The 21,629-nt window shown below is 39.8% G+C and overlaps 1 protein-coding gene across 3 annotated transcripts in view; it reads right to left on the bottom strand.

The window, feature by feature from the left end:
- Window positions 1-17,512, bottom strand: part of LOC134211975 (semaphorin-1A) — a 597,712-nt gene extending 580,200 nt beyond the window's left edge. Inside the window, exon 1 of one of the 3 annotated variants that reach the window (XM_062689410.1) lies at window positions 15,856-17,512. The gene's annotated coding sequence lies outside the window, so the exon portion shown is untranslated. The remainder of the gene's footprint in view (window positions 1-15,855) is intronic. The other 2 variants (XM_062689412.1, XM_062689411.1) reach the window with 2 other exon arrangements.
- Between the last annotated feature and the right edge of the window lie 4,117 nt (window positions 17,513-21,629).

Below are 21,629 nucleotides of genomic sequence, written 5' to 3'. Positions count from 1 at the left end.
ACCCAGTTTCATCGAAATCGGATCATTCTACGCAAAGTTATGTTGATTTGAATTTCGACCAAATTTTGCCTATCTCAACCTTTTTGTCTAACCCCTGTATACCGCCCGTAGATCAAGCTGTCGCACCTGTAAAATTAAAAGGGAACATTAAATAAAAACTATAAAATGTAAGTAGTTATTTAAAGTATACCTACTAAAAGAAAACATGTAATTAACACAGTGTTTCTTCATATTTGACCTTAATGAAATAGTTTCAAGCTGTAGTAAACTTAATAAATAACAAAAATGAATGCAAAGTTAAATAAAATTAAGAGTTTTAAACCCTAAATATAGGTTCGACCTCCAAACCAATTCTTAAATTTGGGAATTAAGAAAACCTTATTTATCTTTATTAGGGTAGACTGAAGCCGATAATACCGGTATTACCGGCCAATTTTGAGTACTGAAAATACCGGAATTAGAGACGGAAAATATTGGTTTTTTGGTACTTTAAATTTTGCTATCAATATAAAAAATCTCAATTAGATCAATGATTACGCTACAGCAGAAATCAAAAATAATCGTTATTAACCATACGTGTTGCTTCATTCTATTAGCCATCTTCTTTCAAATAACCAATGACTTTTTCTTTAAGCCACAGAATTTGCCGCCAACTTATTCGATGTTCCAAAAGAATACAAAAGAAACGATCAGAAAACGCCGATTTTTTGCTTGTCGCAGAGATCAGAAACAATTTTGGCATTTTCTTCGAGACATTCAGAGGAACTTTGATTAATCAAGCGGATGAGATCTTGAAGCGTCTAATAATTCTTGATGCGAAGCTGAGACAACGACTACACCTGACGATCGTATGAAGAAAATGCCTCTATTAGGGTGGCTAAAATTAGTATGAACACTTTTTTTAAAAAAATTAATGGGCCACCCTCTTATTCGGTTCTATTTGATCCCCTGATGCCCTGGACAAAATTTCAGCCAAATCGGTCAACGTTTGGGCGGTGCTAAACTCGTTGGAATGTTATATGCCAGAGGTTCACAAACTGTGGGTCGCGACCCCAAGGGGGGTCGTGGGCTGTTCAGTGGTGGGTCGCGAAAGACAGATCTTAATTTATAATTTTGTTACTATTTTGTCCCACAAATCTAATCCATATTTTCAATTAGGATCTAAGTTACGATTGGATGATTAAAGAACAACAAACCTAACGAGGTCAACGGCCTTTTTTGTTATACGTTATTTGGGCAAGTAGAAAGAAATCCTATACAATCCAAATCTAAGCCCCGAACTCAATCCAAAACCAATCCTAATCAAATTCGAATCCAATCTTAATCAAATCCAAATCTATTTAAAATCAAATCTAAATCTAATTCAAATCCAATCCAAATCTTATTCAAATCCAATCCTAATGAAATCGAAATTCAATTCAAATCCAATCTGAATAAATTTCAAATCCAATCCAAATCCAACCCAAATTCAATTCACATACAATTCACATCCACATACAATTAAAAAAAATTGACGAAATTTTGACAAATACAATGATGGGATAAAAAGCAATTTATTATGATTTGTCCAATCTAACGCGAACTCATTTTTATCTAATTTCACAAAATCAATACATTTGGTACCTGGTGGGTCGCAAGCAATATGGGATTCTGCTAGGTGGGTCGCATATCCAAAAGTTTGGGAACCTCTGTTATATGCAAATATGTATGCAGAAACATCCAAAAACAGTGAACTGCAGTTGAACGGCACAATTTACGATGAAGAACAGTGATGCTCATTCAGATCTTGAAGAATTTAATTCAAATTGTTATACAGAAAACCGCGAGAAGATTAGAGTTTGCCCGGCGACGTTATTAGCATTTCTCTGAAGTGGGGTTTGAGCAAATTTCGTTTCTTTTACCTTTGAAAAGAAATAAATTCAACCCTACAACCCTCCAATACAATGCCAATATCTTTGCCTAATACATTTTAATCTTCTCGCGGTGTTCAGCATAACATTCTGTATTTAATTCTACAAGAGCTGAATGAGTATCATTGTTCTTGATCGTAAATTGTGCCGTCCAACTGCAAATCACTGTTTTTCGATGTTTCTGCATACATTTTTCCATATAAACTTCCAACAAGTTTAGCATCACCCAGACGTTGACCGATTTGGCTGAAATTTTGTCCAGAGCATCAGGGCATCAAAAAGAACCGATTAAGAGGGCGGCCCATCAAAAAATTTGAAAAGGTGTTTTTTGAGCCACCTTAGCCTCTATAGATTATTTTTCTGGTTCATCGGTTAAGGTGGTTATACAACAAAGCCACAAATTGGCCATCTTGAAAACCAAGAGGTTTTTTCAGTCGATTTTCAAGAGCACGGATTGAGAGAACCATAACGCACATAGTGGTGATACAATCGTAGTATCATTTGCTTACTTATGCCATGTAATCGACTTCAGTTTCAGCACTGTATGATGAATTTAAAATTCACCACGGCACTGATTGTATAATCACCTTAAAGAACAGCTCAGAGTAAAACGCTTGCGTTGCTGCCCTAGCACCACACTTGTTCCACTTAGGTTACTGCAACTCGTATGTGACCAGTTCATGTAGAATTTAATACAGAATGTTATGCTGAAAAACGCGAGAAGATTAGAGTTTATTAGGCAAAGATATTAGCATTTTACTGGAGTGTTGTAGGGGTGAATTTGTTTGTTTGAAAAGAAACGAAATTTGCTCAAACCCCACTTCAGAGAAATGCTAATAACTTAGCCGGGCCAACTCTAATCTTCTCGCGGTTTTCTGCATAACATTGTGTATTAAATTCTTCAAGATCTGAATGAGTGTCATAGTTCTTCATCGTAAGAAGTGCCATCCAACTGCAATTCACTGTTTTTGGATGTTTCTGCATACATTTTTGTATATAAACTTCCAACGAGTTTAGCACCGCCCAAACGTTGACCGATTCGGCTGAAATTCTGTCCAGAGCATCAGGGCATCAAATAAAAACCAATAAGAGGGCGGCCCATCAAAATAATTGAAAAAAGTTTTTCCCATATTAATTTGAGCCACCCTAACTTACATCATTAGGTTTGATGTGGTCAATCGCTTTTTGACAAAACCGTGTTGAAAATCGAATAGCAGTGGCTGGGATGCAGCATACATTACATTTAGAATTGTATTTACAACAAGAATATTGTTGGTACTGGCAGCGGCATAGTTCTAGAAAAGTACCAGCCATGGTGCCGTAATCGGTTCATTGATAATTTGATGTTTAAAAGTCCGAAATTCAGAATCGAACCAGGATTTTACTACTGTTACGGATAGTAGTGAAACAAAACCCTGTTTTGAATTTGGAATCAAGACTGCATGCCAAGAGAAACCCTCAAAATATCGGCATTGTAGTCAATCTGTCATCATATTTCTTTGAATATTTAAAAAAAATTGAGAATTACTTCAGAAGTCCCTTAAGAAATTCTTCCAGAAATTTCTTGGATACCAGTATTTTGCGCTCGGTAATAGCGGCGGGAGTTCCCTCCAGTTTGGCATTCAAGAGGTAGAAAATATTGGAACTCATCAAATTTGCTATGGATTATGAAATTTGTGAATTAGAAAACATCAACTGTCATGAGCAAAAACATCTCAGGCAAAAACAAAGGGTTTTCGTTTGTATTTGATTTTAGTTTAATGAATTTTGTAATGATCTATGGGGTCATTAAAATTTACGTCACAGTTTTTAAGGGGGGACGGGGTCTAATATTTTGTGACACTACATATACTAGGTATACAACAGAGAGGGAGGTAGGTAACATAACAGAGGTGGCGTAAAACAGTAGAAACGCTTGGAGAACAACTTTTGCATTTTTTATAGAACTTTCGGTCGGGTCTCGGCCAAACCGCACCAAGCGATTTTTTGACTGACTTGTGGTACATATTTTGTTCGTACAAGGAAAACGGAAAACATTTCAATGCTCGCGTCAAGTACGAGACACTGAAGACGACCTTACTGTTGAGGTCGAAATACGTATCTGTCAAGGTACAATTAAGTGGTAGAATTAAATGGGATTGTACAAACTCGTTTTATGACAAGTGGAAACATTTCAAATCAATTCACACATACATTTGTTGTGGGATATCCTTAGTTATCTGCAATCTCAGTAATCTCAGTTATGCCTGAAAAAGTGAAATTATGTATAGATAAAAAATAATTTAACTGAAATCAAATACAAATAGTAACTGTTCCATTTTCCATCTCACTGAACATATATTCATCTCATCGCAAAACAGAGAAATATAGCACCATCTTGTCGCTTCTTTTTGCTAACATGCGTGCTCACTGCTGAAAAAATCACAAAAATAAAAAAAAACAAATCAATCAAATTGCTAAGAACTATTGATCTGTATCGAAGAAATCCAAAGATTCGGCGCCAATTTATTCAAAAACATTTTTTTTGTTTTCTCGGAATTGTGAAAAATGGATATATGCAGTTTCTCAAACAAATGATTCAAATGCTTCAAAAATTTCGAACAAACATTTGAGCTGATGCCTCTATTATATGTGAAAGTGGTTGGAACACAGCTTAATCATTAACTCATACTTCCTGACCACTTTTCGTGACGGTCCCACGTTACACTTTAAGTATGAAGGTTCTATTTTTTGTATGATAACGCTGAACCTGACGACCCCGACCCCTCCCCTGCAATGTTCCGTAATTGGTAAACCGCCACACTGCTTTCGCAATCTTATGTGCATTTAGCACCGAGTCCACTCATACCTTCACTATGTACTTACTTACTTAGAAGTGGACTATTCTTGTGAAAAGTTTGCTAAAATGATCAGTGCGCTAGCAAGGATCTTAAAGTGCGTAAGAAGGATAAAATACCCAGATTAATCCACCTAGCGGTAATGGTGCCTACCTCGTGCGTCATAAACAATAGTATTTCGGCAATAACGATAGGTAACTGTATTAAAAATAGTTGAGCTTTTGAGCATGTTTTGCGAAGGAAAACAGTTTTTGGCTATAACATTTTGCCACATAAATAAGAAATCTGGAAATTTGATTTCCATTTCTTCGTTTTCGGAGGAATAAATATGGAAGCTTTGGGATGAAGAAGTGGAACAGTAACCTTACTTATTTCAAGTCGTGCACCCTATATGTAAATATTGATGATAATTGAAAGCAACAGAAAAGCCACCACGAATGCATTTGCTTAACAAGAAGATGCACATGAATAATAATAAATGTATTCTTCAACAGAAATTATGTAGAAAATACCCTCGTATGGCAAAGCCATACCTTTTGCATCCGGATCGATCGATATCAGCATACCGCCATCCAGGCCATTATGTGGAGTGCATTTCACCTATAAAAGCCGGAGAGGCATATGGCGAACAGTGTGATTAAATTTTCATTATCCGTATATTTCAGTGTGCAGCTCTGCGTCGAACGACTTCCTTTTCCTCTTCCCCCACCATATTCGAACCAACAAGATGTTCCCCGGGTCTGCACAATAGCGCTGGTGTGTGCGGTATGGCTCACCCGAGGGAGCCTACGATGAATCATTAGGCACACGTTCTACCGAATCCGAACTTTGCCTACTGAGCTGCTCCATTCTCGAAGAGCTTATCGAGTGGCAACCAGCAGCAGCAGCACCAGCCAGCGGTCGGTGGTTGTTGAAGAAGCGAAGACTTTCCTGTGAGAGCGCTGTGCCATTCATAAATTATTGTGCCATACACTATAGCAAACAGCAACTCTCTGCCGCTGGATGTAGTGCGTAGGTGGCTGCTTCTTGCTGCGGGGCGATGCAATGTCTGAAGAAAGTGTGCATTTGTGTATTTCGCTTTAGTGGTAGCCATGTAGTTTGTCAACTTCTCGGGTGTCTGGGTAGGTTATAACCGCAGTCCAGACAGAAGAACTGGAATGGCGAGGTGGGCAGTGTTGGTTTGACAACAAAATAAGAACTGCTGCAGGTAGGTTGCTTCATCTGAGATTTTTCATCCATGTTCATCTTAAAATGTACTTCATTTACTATGTGTTTATTTTAGTCCATATCAAAGTAAATAATTATCGCTTTAGGATAAAAAATCAATGCAAGGATACGTATTAACAGACGCAACGTTCGCAAATTATTAGTTATATGGACCGAAAGCGGAATAACACATAAAATGGGCTTTCCGAATCTTGAATGCACCCATGAACGTCATTCCGCAATATGTCTTAACATGTGGGTGACTAATAGGATCTTTATTAGCTTTAATTGAAGGAGACCTCTGAGCATGCTTAGGCGTAACTTCCAAATCGAGTATCTCGGAGATGCTATTAAACTTGAAGGTGCCTGAAGTTTAGAAAATGGTTTTAATAAGATATTGTTTGCGCAGAGACGAGCCAGCCATCAAAACGTGGGTTTCTCTTGCAATGTTAGAAATTACCAATAATTAGACATGTTTATATTTTAGGAAGTTATTATTCATCACTGAATACATCACAGCTGCTTCTAAAAATTATTTACTACTAGCGAAAAATATCCAGTTTTGTTGCAAATGTCACATAGGTACTGAACTATTTGCAGCATCTCACTCTAGATCAACTTTCGTACAATTGTTTTGCTTTCCTCAATAGCTGACCCATTTTTTTTATGATTTTTTACCTTTCTCCAGTAAATTCAGCCACTTTTTGTGTAAACAAACATTGCGGACCCCAAAACGAATCGATGCAAATCGGTCAATTCGTTCGTGAGTTAAATCAGGAAGGAAATCTTAACTTATTTTTATTGAAATACAGTAAAACCTTCATGAGTCGATATTGGAGCAACCATCGACTCCTTGGAATGCTGTTTGGAGGGACCATCATAATAACCCAGAAAATGTTTTTCAATACGGCATAATTTGCTTCCATGAGTTGATATCAAGTTATAGAACATCGACGTGGAGGTTTGGCTGTAGTTGCCAAAATAACCGAGAAGGTTATGAACTTCCTTCAATTTGGCAAAACTTTTCATGCGATTGAAATTTTGACAGAAATATCAAAATACTACCGATGTACAAAAATAGTTGACTCTTTCTCGTCTAAATGAGTCGCTCCTATTGAAATTATAATGCACTTTTCATATGGACATTAGAAAAATACTAGTTTTGGTAGAGGAAACTGGGCACGTATGATCCCCACTTTTTGTTTCCGATATTTCTCGATGCAACATGCATAAATGTATACGCTTTTAGGTGAACTTGATAAACAATTTAATTAGTTATTCAAAAACATCATTGGAAGCAACTATTTTTTCATTTAAGTATTTTTTTAATCTTTCAAATTAGGGGGTCGTACATGGTCGTACTGTTCTACAAAGTTGTAGAAAATTTAATTCTAAGCATTTTTGCCAAAATAATATTAATTTTATCTCATACAGGTAATGTTTTATGACAAAATTACTAAATTTAGATAGGGTGGTCCCGAAAAAAATAATTTTTAGCTTCTACTTTTTTCAATTCAAATTATTTTCAAAAACTGTCAAAGCATCGCTTCACGGTCTTTGGATTGCGCAGCTTTTGGTTATATAATATGGTTGCTAGCTTCATTTTCCTTTGAAGAAGAAAGTAGAGGGTTGTATCAAAGATGTTCATATCGGATGTAGGCAATTTACTGTTGAAGTGCAATTTCAACATTGGCTGGCGAAATTGAATTTTTCAATAGTTAAATGGATTGAATCAATTGTTTATAATAGTTGTATAGAATCTTGGAGAGTTTGCTGATCGACTCATACCAAAATCTCCGGAGTCCGTTGAAAAACGGCTGAGTTATTGGCTCGAACTCCCTGACCTCTTTTCGTGACGGTCCTTAAATTGAAACTTTGGAATGACCCTGTCTTACCGAAGGACGTAATTCTACGTCAAAAAATTGAGAATGCTGAAATAATAAAACCTAGCTCTAAAACCCATACACAATAACTAATGTCAAATGTTACTCAAAATTATTCATCTGTTTACACATAGGCTAGATGTACCAGTTGTGGCCAAATGGCTAATCAAATCACCGCAAACCAAAGTCATATCGATAAAGCATATTCATATGATACGATAACACATTTGATTTCCTCTAAAACAAGCAAAGCATTATTGTAAAAATTGATTTTGCTTAATTTTTGACGTCCTTTGCACCAGTTGTCGCACTAGTGGTCCTAATTTGACCAATCCCATAAGAAAACAGAGGGATTTGCCAAATAAGGAACCAAAATTAAGAATAGTGCCACAATTGGTGCATGCGTTCCTATTATGGATTAATCAATTTTGAGGATAAAAACAAATTTCATTGTGGTTTTCACAGCTATTCTTACGAGCAGAAAGTAAAACCTTTCGCTTGATATATACAGTCCACCCACATGCCTTTTACTTTACGTTTTGAAAATAGTTCTCGCGCTTAGTTTCATGAGAGCGTAACTGTATTGAACGATTTCTCAAAATCGATTTTATATTTTGCTAATAACTCAATTGTTTCAAAAGGTACAACCGTGATTATTGATTCTGCTGCAAGATACAATCATCCTTTATCACACCAAAACATTAAATCATCGACAAACTAGCGCAATTTGGTTCAGTAATAAAAAGAAAACATCGACGAAGAGAAATCGATCAATACGCCCCTATGAAACTAAGCGCGAGAGTTGTTCTTATGTATGGCGACAATTGGTACACCCACCCTATTAGTGGCTTATAAAAATGTGATTAGTTTTCGAGAAAACAGAGGCGATCATGGGTCCACGTGAATCACGTGTATCCAGTTTCCCCTCTGACTTGAAACCGCGTTCAAGAAAAATTGAAACATGCATGTTGTAATTTGGCACTTATGCCACTTTCTCAGATTTCGGCAGTGTGACTCTCCATTATTTACATAGTTCTACCCAAACATTTGTTTTTCGTGAAACTTTCCAATTCAAATTATGTTATACATCAAGCTTTCTACAAGATTTTGAAGCTCCGCGCCTCTTGAAAGAAGGTTCTTAGCTTCTTGAAAGGAGGCTTCCGAGTCTCTTGAAAGTAGGCTTCCGAGCCTCTTGAAAGGAGGCTTCCGAGCCTCTTGGAAGAAGGCTTCCGAGCCTCTTGGAAGGAGGCTTCCGAGCCTCTTGGAAGGAGGCTCCGAGCCTCTTGGAAGGAGGCTTCCGAGCCTCTTGGAAGGAGGCTTCCGAGCCTCTTGGAAGGAGGCTTCCGAGCCTCTTGGAAGGAGGCTTCCGAGCCTCTTGGAAGGAGGCTTCCGAGCCTCTTGGAAGGAGGCTTCCGAGCCTCTTGGAAGGAGGCTTCCGAGCCTCTTGGAAGGAGGCTTCCGAGCCTCTTGGAAGGAGGCTTCCGAGCCTCTTGGAAGGAGGCTTCCGGGCCTCTTGGAAGGAGGCTTCTGAGCCTCTTGGAAGGAGGCTTCCGAGCCTCTTGGAAGGAGGCTTCCGAGCCTCTTGGAAGGAGGCTTCCGAGCCTCTTGGAAGGAGGCTTCCGAGCCTCTTGAAAGAAGGCTGGCTTCCGAGCCTCTTGAAATGAGGCTTCCGAGCCTCTTGAAATGAGGCTTCCGAGCCTCTTGGAAGAAGGCTTCCGAGCCTCTTGAAAGAAGGCTGGCCTCCGAACCTCTTGAAAGAAGGCTGGCTTCCGAGCCTCTTGAAAGGAGGCTTCCGGGCCTCTTGAAAGGAGGCTTCCGGGCCTCTTGAAAGGAGGCTTCCGGGCCTCTTGAAAGGAGGCTTCCGGGCCTCTTGAAAGGAGGCTTCCGGGCCTCTTGAAAGGAGGCTTCCGGGCCTCTTGAAAGGAGGCTTCCGGGCCTCTTGAAAGGAGGCTTCCGGGCCTCTTGAAAGGAGGCTTCCGGGCCTCTTGAAAGGAGGCTTCCGGGCCTCTTGAAAGCAGGCTTCTGGGCCGCTTGAAAGGAGGCTTCCGGGCCTCTTGAAAGGAGGCTTCCGGTCCTCTTGAAAGGAGGCTTCCAGGCCTCTTGAAAGGAGGCTTCGGGCCTCTTGAAAGGAGGCTCCCGGGCCTCTTGAAAGGAGGCTTCCGGGCCTCTTGTATGGAGTGTTCCGGGGCTCTTGGAGGGCGGCTCCCGGGCCCCTTGAAAGGAGGCTTCCGGGCCTCTTGAAAGGAGGCTTCCGGGCCTCTTGAAAGGAGGCTTCTGGGCCTCTTGAAAGGAGGCTTCTGGGCCTCTTGAAAGGAGGCTTCCGGGCCTCTTGAAAGGAGGCTTCCGGGCCTCTTGAAAGGAGGCTTCCGGGCCTCTTGAAAGGAGGCTTCCAGGCCTCTTGAAAGGAGGCTTCCGGGCCTCTTGAAAGGAGGCTTCCGGGCCTCTTGAAAGGAGGCTTCCGGGCCTCTTGAAAGGCGGCTTGCGGGCCTGTGGAGAGGTGGGTGGCGGGCGTCTCGATAGGAGGCTTCCGGGCCTCTTGAAAGGAGGCTTCCGGGCCTCTTGAAAGGAGGCTTCCGAGCCTCTTGAGAGGAGGTTTCTGAGCCTCTTGAAAGGAGGCTTGAGCCTCTTGAAAGGAGGCTTCCAGGCCTCTTGAAAGGAGGCTTCCGAGCCTCTTGAAAGGAGGCTTCTGAGCCTCTTGAAAGGAGGCCTGAGCCTCTTGAAAGGAGGCTTCTGAGCCTCTTGAAAGGAGGCTTCTGAGGCCTCTTGAAAGGAGGCTAACGAGCCTATTGAAATAAGGCTTCCGTGCCTCTTGAAATGAGGCTTCTGAGTCTCTTGAAGGGAGGCTTCCGAGCCTCTTGAAAGGAGGCTTCCGAGCTTTTTGAAAGGAGGCTTCCGAGCCTCTTGAAAGGAGGCTTCCCAGCCTCTTGGAAAGAGGCTTCCGAGCCTCTTGAAAGGAAGTTTCCGAGCCTCTTGAAAGGAAAATTCCGAGCCTCTTGAAAGGAAGCTTCCGGGCCTCTTGAAAGGAGGCTTCTGGGCCTCTTGAAAGGAGGCTTCCGGGCCTCTTGAAAGGAGGCTTCCGGGCCTCTTGAAAGGAGGCTTCCGGGCCTCTTGAAAGGAGGCTTCCGGGCCTCTTGAAAGGAGGCTTCCGGACCTCTTGAAAGGAGGCTTCCGGGCCTCTTGAAAGGAGGCTTCCGGGCCTCTTGAAAGGAGGCTTCCGGGCCTCTTGAAAGGAGGCTTCCGAGCCTCTTGAAAGGAGGCTTCCGAGCCTCTTGAAAGGAGGCTTCCGAGCCTCTTGAAAGGAGGCTTCGGAGCCTCTTCCAAAAAATAAAAATAAAACCAAGGTGGGGGGGAGACAAAATAGATTTTAAATATTTGTTTGAAATTTCTGTTTAATTTCCTTTCCAGAAGGGGGGGGGGTTCGAACCATCACAGAAACATAACTTCCTTCCAAAACCTTCACAGGCCAAATTTGGTTCCATAAGGAGGGAAGGGCCATCTTAAGAACCTTCCCCGGCCCCAAAAACCTCCGCATACAAAATTTCACGCCGATGGGTTCAGTAATTTCCGAGTCCATAAGGGTCAGACAGACAAAAATTCATTTTTATGTATATAGATTTACATAAGTTTAGTCATTAATCAAAATGCAGTGACTATTTTTGGCAAAAATGGAGTCGTAGGCACATTGGTTTAACACTGGCCGCCTGTTTCTAACTTCTTTTAGGCTGTTTCGGCTGAATCAATCTTCAGAGTGCGCGATTTAACGTGTGTTTTTTCTCCTCTATTGTCGTGTTTTTTAATTCTAGATTAATTTCAACACCGCCATTAATCGTGTTTTGGAGAGCAGAACGATCTCGAGGTTCATGCTATTTGGTTATATGTACATACGTTTCTCGTGTAAGCACAGATGGTTTATCAAAGCGATTATCACATCATCATTTTCCTACTCAGTCCTTAATTGACGACCTGTATTCGGACACGGCCGGCGCCAGTATTGCTTAATTTTGGGCCACCAGTTTTTATACATTGAGGATGATGTTAGTCCCAAATATCATCTGGTGGTTCTTTGTGTAATTACAGCCGGCCTGGCAATAACGAAGTAGCAACCGTGGGCGGTTAATCATGCTCATGCTTTGGTTGAATCCGTTGGCACGATTTACATTGGATTTAAATATTTCTAACGTTTTTTTGCCGACTTACAAACTGAAAAGCATTTTTTTAGAGAACGCTTTTTAATTTTTTTTTATCCAGGTTTAAATTCACTGGCTCATTTTTCGTCAACTCATATGCAGATCGTACAAAGAGTAATAGTTAGCATACTTTTCAATCACACCACGTACCGCTTTAACACCAACACCACCTTTCGCCATTTTTTCAACGAACAAAACACCACTTGTGCACTTGTGCCCAATCAATACACAGCAAATAGTTATCAAAATTCAACGACGTTTCAATCGACATTTCCCGTCAAAACTTTTTATTCGTTCAATGGATTATTTTTTTTTAATTCAAGATCAACTTTCTCAAAGAAACCATATTTTTTGACGCCTCTAAGTATTTTAAAAATTTTATTCAAAAAATCAAAAGAGTGCTATTTTTCAAGATTGGTCTAACATTTGCCCGACTTTGGAAGAATTTTTCAGACCGGTTCACACGTGCAGCACTTTTTCGGGTTTTGTTTTAGATTTTTTTTAAATAGTTGGAGGCTTCAAAAAATATGGGTTCTTCGGGAAAGTTGACCCTAAATAAGGCAAAGCATCGACTGAGACAATAAAACGAGATACAATTTTTGACGAAAAATGTGAATTTGCAGCAAATCCCATCAAACGAATTAATATTCAATATTCAATTAAATTGACTGAATTTTACAAACAAGCACAGTTTAAATTTATTTCCACTTAAAAAACAGTAAGATTGATTGAATGTTACATTTATGTGCATGCTCCAAATATGTGGATGGAAATACATTTAATATCACAACATATTTTTATTTGTGTAATCATAAAAGAGCTAGCTTTCTCCGCCCAATGAAATTGCCTCGATTCATGATTAACCTTCTGTCTGTGCTCAAAAAAAACTTACGTTGTCTGTACTCTGGGGTCAAATTGACCCCAAATTGAATTTGTTATAACTTTTAAATGTTTGGCCAATTTTGGATTTTGGGGCTGTTTCGAAAGATAATTTAATAATATTTCAGGTCGTTACCAACGATTGACTATAGGTGGGCCGGTACATAGCGGGAGGTTTTAGTGAACAAGGGTACAAAAACAGTATTTTTCATTATTATTTTGCTCATATCCGAAAATCTACCCATTGCACCTTTCTTAAAAAGGTTATGCAGGAAGGCATGTGCTTTCGCATGAGGCGTTGATAAGTTTAGAACTCGGCCACCAGGTGGTGGTATATTTGAATTCATTATTTTAGACTACTCAAGATATTCCGATATATATATAGAATTCTTCTCAGTGTTAATTTTCTTATCGCACAAATTTAAAAATTGGAAGAAGTGCGCATTATATTGAGCACCGCTTTGTAGTGCTAGACATCCTGAACAATGTTGCCGAAAACAACTTGGGTGTAGGTATGAGGGATCTCAAGCTAAAGCAATATTTCATATATGCAAGAATATTGCAAGTACACTAGCGAAGCATATTTGTAAATTTTCTAATTATTTATTCCTTCACATGACAGTTCATTCCTACCAGACGAACTTTGTTAAAGACGTCATCTTTATAAATTTCAAATTTGTTTGATAAGCATATTTACAATGTGGAAAATTTCATATACATATCGGTATTACTTGAGTAGTCTAAAATAATGAATTCAAATATACCGCTACCTAGCGACCAAGCTCTAAACTAATCAATGCCTCATGTCAAAGCACACGCCTTCCTGCACCTTTTTGAAAAGGTGCAGTTCAAAATGGGTAGGATTTTCAGATATAAGTCAAATAAGCATAAAAAATCGCTGTTTTGCACCCTTTTTCACAAAAACCTCTTCCCGTGATGTACCCGCCCACCTATAGTCAATCTTTGGTAACGACCTGAAAGATGATTAAATTATCTCTCGAAACAGCCCAAAAAATCCAACATTGGCCAAACATTAAAAAATTTATAGCATTTCAATCAATTTGACCCAGAGCACAGACAACGTAAGTTTTTTGAAAAAAATACACTGTAGCGCATATTTTCAAGATTTTTCAAACAAATTTGCACCTAGGAGACAGATCTCGGCGAGTTTTACCAAACTACCAAAAATTAGGAGAATCGGTTGAAAACTAAAAAAATGGCAGCCACTCAAAGTGGCCTGGGGTCATATTGACCCCAGAGCACAGACAAAAGGTTAAGAAAGATGCATATTGCTCAAGGTATGTAAGTTTTGAACAATTGGTTATTGTTTTATTAATTTGGTCGAATTTCACATAATGGGAGTCTCTAGTTAGCCTTATGAGCAAAGGCATAGGATTGCCAATCCGGAGCTGGCGAGTTCGACTCTCGGTTCGGTCTAGGCTGTTTTCGGATGGGAAACATTCTCGACTCCCTGGGAATAGTGTATCCATTGTATTTGCCACACAAGATACATTCGCATGCAATGTCGGGCATAGAAAAGCTTTTAATTAATAACTGTTTAAATGCTAAAACAACACTTAGTTGAAAAGCAGGCCAAGTTTCAAGTTGGAATGTAGAGCCATTGAAGAAAAAGAAGACATGACGTGAATCTGTTGAGAAAATACTCACTGAAGCCAAAAGATGCATATAAGGAAAGATTTTTATTAATCACCTGGCGGCGTTGGTTTATTCTTATGTGTTAGAAAGTCATAGGTCCCATAATTCACATTCCTTTTCACTCATTGCAAGAAGCCCCGTCGAATTGCGAGCAAATTAGACTAGTACAAATTTCAAAAAAGTGTTTTTCCTATATGTAGGGTAAAGTGCCCAATAGTGGACCCTCCAGCCATGTTTGTATTATTATGGCACAATGTAAACATTTTGCTATGAAATTCCATCGGAAGAACCTACCTTACAGTCCTATGATTTGATTGCATGCATTGGAAATGCTATGGAAATTAATATTAAATGATTTTTTACAATTCTATAAAAAATAAACACGAGAGTGTCCATTAAAGGAATATTTTGTAAGGTCCATAATAGGGAAGAAGAACGTCCCGAAACGGAACATAAAAATCAAATGAAGTGTCGACTAAAGGGAAGCAAATTCCTATTATGGACCCCCGGGGAGTCTACTATAGGGCGAATTCAGGCAGACTGTTAATTTCAACGAATAACGTCATGTATTTGAGTGTTTTATGTATGTATCGTGAAGAGGAGATACAGAACTTGGTACTAGATGTCATGCAGAATTATTATGTTGAAATTTTCTAATCCTTATGACAAAAAGAGCAAAATTTTGCTACTAGGGGGTCCACTATTGGGCATTTCACCCTATTTGTGAAAGTGATGTATTTTCGGCATATCTTTTGAACCCTTTGACCGATCAGGCTCATAGGGAGCAATGGGTCAATACTTCCTATCAAGTGCATTTTTTTGTGAGCAAATACCGTCGCTGGGGGTAACAATGAGTCAAATTGGGGTAGTAATGGGTCAAATTAGGGTGAAATGGGTCACTGTTTCAAATACTATTCTGCTTGTAGAATAGACTTAATGTATCTGAGGGCAATAGAACTAAATTATAAGATATTTTTGATTGATTTTGTTATCAGACCTACAGACTGTCGGTGAGGGCGCTGACCCATTATCACCAAATAAAATAAATGAGTTGTTTGTCGGTTTACGAGCATCCCCTCAAAAATTGATTTTTGGCATGAATATTTAACCTTTTCGTAACACCTTTTTGTACAAGAAAGCAAAAATATGCATAATATCCATGAATTAATCTTCAAGATCTTCGAACCATTGTTTAATCCAAGGATCAAACTCATTTAAACCCAACCATCTTTCATCGAATCAATACCCTAAAGCTATATAATAAACACCTTCGATGACTTAATCCCTTATTAATTACCTTTCTGAACTCCCGACTTTCACGAATCAATAAATCTCGTTGGATTAAACTTCCGCTCCGTTATCTCCCGCCGTCATTCGATCGCTCGCACACTTGCAGTGTCAGGAGGGATTAAAACTTGTGTGCGGTCAGCAGATTCTCACTACCGCTCGTCGCACCGTAAGCAATTATAGAACAATCTCACGAATCATTTGCAATCTAGCACCGACGATTCTCACCATTGCATCGCACTCATTGACCACAGCCCCAAACTTCGTGAAACTAAAGAACCTTCACTCAAATGTACAGAGTGGCAACACCACAAACGCCGTACCTGTCGCTGCTGGGCTCGAATATTTCCTTTGTGCTGATTCTGCTTTCACTATCATTAATCACAGAACTTTTGTCGCATTCCTTCCCTCTCAACACCCTATCTCTTCTCCCTCCGGTTCGCAGAATACGGCCCCCTTATCAACCCAACGTCTGTTTGCTTCTCTGCGTTCGGTTTCTCCTCTTGCACTCGATCTTCTCTGTTTTGTTGGTTGTGTATTTCTCACTCGTCTTTGACTGCCTCTCGATCTCTTCACATTCTTTTTGATTACTTCTTCTCGTTGCACACACTCGTCCCGTTCCCCTCAGCACCACTGATGTAGTAAATATTGATTTTTTTATTCTTGTTTCCCTTTACTTGTAATATTTACACACTTTCTTCTCGGTGATGTTAACACGAGTACGACTGGGTATAAGATTCTAATCTGATTATCTCTCAAATAATGCTACTATCACTGATATTTATGCTCAATTGATTAGCCAATTTGCCGATAGAATACTTTTGGCTGGAACACTAGCGTTGTTAAACTTTTACCGGAGCTATCTTACAGATCATTTCGAATGCAATCTAACTTCATTCAATCACTAATGTGAGTCCCAAACACTGAATTGTAACTAATTATGCACCAAAATACGGGCAGCTGGTAATCCTAGATGTAATTTTACATCTATTTGCCGGAAACTAAATCCGAGGAAAACTATTTTATGCAACCTTTGCCGAAATATAGGCTTTTCCTGAAGTAGTTCCCATTTTCATAGCACTCCGTAGCCTTTTCTTTTGGTTCCGGATGAATTCTCACTTTTTCTGGAATGGTTTCCGTCCAATTGGATCTCAATCCTACGGGCTCTGCTCAATCAAAAATCTCCAACACTGGCACACGGAACACACCGAAAAATGAAAAATCCACAGAATACACGCAAAAACGGTACGACATCGACGGAGGACGCGACGGAAGTGGTTCCCGTGGATTCCGGATTGCACAACTCCTCACTCTCCACTGCGTTAAATCGCCCAAAATTCAGGTTTCAAAACATCCTTTACGCTCCACAATGCACTGAAAATTTGGCCAAGGCGGTTCGACGGCACCGACCATTCAGAAAGCCTAGAGTTTTTCCCTGTTCTATCTGTCCTTCGCAGGGGTAGACATTTTGAATATCACACAAAATCCGCAGAAGACGGCGACGACAACGACGATGGCGAGGAGCGCAATAACATTGTACTTCGGATGATGCTTCTCTCTCACTATACGGCGTTAGGATTCAGAATATCTTGCTTGGTCTAGTGACTGCCTGCCTGGCCTGATGATGTTTTCGGTTGTCTGGATCTGCCCTCTCTCGTTTTATGTTTCGTTCCGACAAAATCGATAATTTTATGCTCATTCTCTGGCCCAGCTGCAGTGAAGCATTGTGATGAACGAACATAGGGCAGCATATAGCATGCGTTTACTCTCCACGCTCTTTCTATGCTACACTTCATTCATATCTTGCTTCGTCTGTTCTGACAGTTCGCTCTTACAATCGCATTCTCTCAACATGAGTTTTCTGGTGTATATCGTTGGTCGCCCCTTTTTTGTTGTGCTTCTGTCGACGGCAAGAGTTTGCGTGTTTTGATGCAGTATTTTTCTCTCGCATCTCAGTTCAGTATGGCTCAGCTCTCGTAGTATAATCTTCTGATAGAAGGTACGGTTGTCGTTGTTAAACCTTTTGTATTTCTATCTGACACTGGCACTAAAACGATATGTTTTGACATTCTGATGTGAGCCAAATTATCGTTAGCCTTTTCATTCTGTTGTTCAGAATATTAATTTGTAGATTGGCCTTCGAAGTTTATTATTTATTTACTTTACATCAACCTATAGTGCACAGGAAAAAGTGTAAAATGAAGGTTTTACTTTTTGTTGGATCATGATTGACATTATTAAACATTTATTAGTTGTTAATTGATCAACCAACTAGATCTAGATAATCATTTTAATAATTACAGATGCAGAAAACGACGACTGGCGCAGGAAGTGCAATTCAGTGTGAGACGGTCGAGCGAAAAGATATTTTAGTTACTAGATAAAGATTGTCGCTTCGGTTCCCTTTGTTCTGCTGTCCGAAACATGTGTGGTACATACCTGTCAAATCGTATGGATTTTCCTTCTTTGACATTTAGCTCCCCTATCCTCGCCAGCAAAAGATGTTCCGGACAGCGACGACAGCGACAATATTTATCTAGTAACTAAAATATCTTTTGTCGAGCGTATCGGGTATTCAGCTACAGATGATTCAACCTACCAGGGTCACCATAACGACACTGTACTGTGATTGCAAGATCATAACGGATATTCTCGATTCAATCAAAGTTGATTGCCTATTTTTCGGGTATTGACCAACCGATTTGGACATTGATTTACTATATTCTGAAATCTCAGATGTGAATATGTACATTATGCACACTTAGATTAAATCGCCGAATTCGGTAAAATTTTACCGAAATCTCAACAGCAGAACTGTTCGGTAAATAATTTTACTGATTTTCGGTTATTTTGACAGTTGAACAATGGAAAAAATACAAAAAATCGGTAAAATAATTACCGAACAGATCTGCTGTTGAGATTTCGGTAAAATTTACCGAATACTGTAAAATGAGTTAAGTGTGTGTGGAAGATTATGATTTGAAAATGTATTGGAGTATCACTCTTATGGCAAAATCTCATTCCCTGGCAGCACACATGTCCCACATAGGTCACTGCAACTCTTATGTGACCAGATTTAGTCACAACCAAGTTGCTGCAACCATTTTTGTCAGATATGTGTTGCTCGGGTTGCTATCTGTCAGACTGTGCGTGAAACATGGCCGCCAATCACCCATTCTTGTTCCTCCACAGTAAAATCCCATAAGGAACTGTCAGACTGTGCGTGAAGCATTTACCTTCGTAGTCGCGAATAATGCGCACATAGACTAATTGGATCAGTTTATCGACGGATGCAGAGAGTAACGGTCTCTCAGTGGGCAGCAGTGAACAGCAGCAGAAGGACCTCGGAGGCGTCCGAGTAGAAGATCGGTTCCGATGGATGAGCAAGCGGGTGGCACCGCCCTCTGTCCATCGGCGCCTCGATCGACAGCGCCAGTAAACGTTCTAGCTGACGGCAGCCCAAGAGTTGTATCGCCATTGCTCGGTTAGCACCTACGATCACGACAATGGCAGCCCGCGAGTTGTATCGCCATTGCTCGGTTAGCACCTACGATCACGACAACGGAAAAGGTCAATTCTTCCAGAAACTCATTCTTGAATTCTTATATGCATTCCTTGGCGATATCTTCCAGGAAGTCCACAGTGAAACCTATCAGGCCATCCTTCATGTTTTTTTCGATGAATTCTTTTGTGATGATTTTTTCAAGCATTCTAGGAATATTTTGAGCACTTTCTCTGGTCAGGTCAGGAATTGATCTGGAAATACCTGCAAGAATTCCTCCAGACAATCCATGTGGAATATTTTCTGAAACTCCTCCAGGAATTCCTCTGGAAGAGCTTCAACAATCCCCCCGGAAGATCTACCAGGAATCGCTTCAGAAGTTCCTCCAGGAATTTTTCAGGGAGTTCATTGAGAAGTTTCTCCGAAAATTCCTTGAAGAATTCCTCCGAAAGTTCCTCCAGAGGTTCCTCCAGGAATTCTTCCGGAAACTCCTTCAGAAATTCCTCCGGAAGCTCCTCCAGGAATTCGTCCGGAAGTTCCTCCAGGAAATCGTTCGGAAGTTCATCCACGAACTTCTCCCATAGTTCCTCCAAGAATTACTCTGGAAGTACCTCCAGTAATATTTCCAGAATCTCCCTCGAGAATTCCTTCAAAGGGAATGACAAAATGTCGAAAAACAAAAGGTCGAAGGAACAAATCTCGCTTAACTTTTCAAAAGGTCCTAAGTAACATTCTTCTACCTTCTACCTTCTCCTTCTTCCATCTTACTTCTTCCTTCTTTCTCCTTCCTCCTTCCTTCCTCTTTCTTCCTTCTTTCTTACTCCTTCCTCCTTCTTCCTTCTTCCTTCTTCCTCCTTCCTTCTTTCTTCTTCCATCTTCCATCTTCCTTCTTCTTCTTCCTTTTTCTTTCTACCTTCTTCCTTATTATTTCACCCGTCTTCTTTCTAACTTCCTTCTTCCGTCTCCCGTTTTTTGTATTTTGTTCATCTTCCTTCCTCCTCTGTTCCTTCTCCTTTTCTCTTCATTTCTTCTTCTTTTCTTCTTTCTTCTCCCTTTTTCCTGATTCCTTATTCCTCCCTCCTTCTTCTTTATTCCTTCTTCTTCATTCCTTCTACCTTCTTCTTTCTTCCATCTTCCTTCTTTCTTATTCTTTCTTCCTTCATACCTTTTTTCTTCCATCTTTCTTCTTCCTTCTTTTTCCTTTCTCCATTTTCTTTCTTCTTTCGTTTTCGTCTTGCTTCTTTATTCTTTCTTCTATCTACCTTCTGTCCTCTTCCTTCTTCTTCTTTGCTTCTTACTGCTTTTTCCCTCTTTTTTCTTCCTTTTGTTAGGAAAATTATTTTGAGCTTTTTAGTGGAATGTCTTCACTTGTCACAAGACGAGTTTGAATAATCTCATTTAATTCCACCACTTAAGTGTCTTATGACAAGTTCTTCCTTTTTCTTTCTTCTTTTTACCTCTTTTCTTCTTCCTCTTCCATTCTTCCTTATTCTATCTCCCTTCCTTCTTTCTTCTTCTACTTTCCTATTCCATCTTCCTTATTTTTTCTTCTTTTTGCCTTTCTCGTACACCAAGGTGTAACGAAAAGGCTATATATTCACTTCTAAGACGAATTTGTGATAGAAAGTCCAGAGACCTATAGTGTTATATACCAATCGACTCAGCTCGACGAATTGAGATGATTTCTGTCTGTGTGTTTGTGTGTGCTGTGTGTATGTATGTGCGCAAAATAAAACTCATAAATCTTTCAGGCACTTATCTCGATCCGATTTGTTTGCAGTAAGTTGCATTCGACGGCGAATTCTGTCCCATTGTTTCCTATTGAAAATTGGCCTGATCGAAATATGGGATCAAAAGTTATGGCCAAAATACGATTTATATACAGAATTCACGCTAAGAAATTCTCACTCAATTATCTACCATCTTCCTTCTTATTTTCTCGTTTTCTTTCTTTTTCTTTTTTCCTTTTTTCTTCTTCCTTCTTTCTCTTTCCCTCTTCTTCTTTCCTTCCTCCTTCTTCTATCTTTCTTCCTTGATTCTTACTTCTTCTTTCATCCTTCTTTCTTCTTCCTTCTCATTTCTTTTTTTCTTCCTTCTTTTTTCTTTTTTCTTCTATCTTCCTTCTTCCGTCTTTTTTCTTTCATCTTCTTTTCTCCGTCTTCTTTCTGCTTTCTTCTTTTTTCTATCTTTTATCCTTCTTACTTTTTCCTCTTCCTCCTTCCTCATTTCTTCTTCCATCTTTTTTACTCCTCTCTTCTTTCTGAAGTTATATTTTGACCTCT

The sequence above is a fragment of the Armigeres subalbatus genome, chromosome 2 (genome assembly GCF_024139115.2).
Source record: "Armigeres subalbatus isolate Guangzhou_Male chromosome 2, GZ_Asu_2, whole genome shotgun sequence".
In the NCBI taxonomy this organism is placed as follows: Eukaryota; Metazoa; Arthropoda; class Insecta; order Diptera; family Culicidae; genus Armigeres; species Armigeres subalbatus.
This window is presented reverse-complemented; position numbering and strand designations above follow the sequence as displayed.